Source organism: Lepus europaeus, chromosome 2 (assembly GCF_033115175.1).
Source record: "Lepus europaeus isolate LE1 chromosome 2, mLepTim1.pri, whole genome shotgun sequence".
NCBI lineage: Eukaryota > Metazoa > Chordata > Mammalia > Lagomorpha > Leporidae > Lepus > Lepus europaeus.
In genome coordinates, this window is record NC_084828.1 from 83,381,130 (window position 1) to 83,382,511 (window position 1,382).

Here is a 1,382-nt window from a genome sequence, read left to right on the forward strand (position 1 = left end):
TAACATTTAGGCTGAACTACTTTTGCATCAGTTTTTTTTTTTTTTTTTTTTTTTTTTTATTTATTTATTTTTTTTTATTTTTGACAGGCAGAGTGGACAGTGAGAGAGAGAGAGAGAGACAGAGAGAAAGGTCTTCCTTTGCCATTGGTTCACCCTCTAATGGCCGCCGCGGTAGCGCGCTGAGGCCGGCGCACCGCGCTGTTCCGATGGCAGGAGCCAGGTGCTTCTCCTGGTCTCCCATGGGGTGCAGGGCCCAAGTACTTGGGCCATCCTCCACTGCACTCCCTGGCCACAGCAGAGAGCTGGCCTGGAAGAGGGGCAACCGGTACAGGATCGGTGCCCCGACCGGGACTAGAACCCGGTGTGCCGGCGCCGCAAGGCGGAGGATTAGCCTGTTGAGCCACGGCGCCGGCTGCATCAGTTTTATAACTGCTCTTCCCTCACCATACTTGAGTCTGTCTACACAGCTGTTGGAGTGAAGCTCCTAAGATGTAAATCAGTTCAAAGTACTCACCTGCTTCAAACTGCCTGGCAGGGCTAAAAGCCCACTGTCTAGGCTCACTCTTGTTCAAATAAAAGTTTTTAAAACTGCAGCTGTTAAGAAAATGAAATGAGGGGCAGACTTCTGGCATAGCCATTAAGTCTCTGCTTGAGATTTCCTCATCTCTTCCAGAATGCCTGGTTTACCTCCCAGCTGCTGTGTTTATGAACCAGCTCCCTGCTAGTGCACACTCTGGGAGGCCACAGGTGATGGCCCAAGTGCTTGAGTCCCTGCTACCCATGTTTGAGACCTAGATTGAGTTTCTGGCTCCTGACTTTGGCCTGGCCCAGTCTTGGCTATTGAAGGCATTTGGGGAGTGAAACACCAGATAGAAGACATCTGTCTCCCCATGTATTGTTTGGCCTTTCACATAAACTTTTAAAAATGAAATCAGGGGAAGGCATTTGGCACAGCAATAAAGTACCATTTGAGAGTCCCACATCCCGTGTTGGAGAGCCTAGATTTCAAGTCCTGGCTGTGTTCCCAGCTCCTGATTCCTGCTAATGTACACCCTGGATTCAGCAGTGATGGCTTGAGTATTTGGGTCTCTGCTACCATGTGGGAGACCTGGGGTGAATTTGTAGCTGCCCGGCTGACCAAGCTCCAGCTGTTTTAGGCATTTGGGGAGTTTACTGGCTGACAGGAGTTCTCTTTCTGCCTTTTAAATTAAAAAATCAAAATTCCTTTTTAAAAATGAAACAGGACAGCCCTATTATGCAGTGAATGTCACTTCCTAACCCAAAAGACTTTTAAAAAGATGGTGTGTCCGGGTTCTAGTCCCGGTTGGGGTGCCGGATTCTATCCCGGTTGCCCCTCTTCCAGGCCAGCTCTCTGCTGTGGC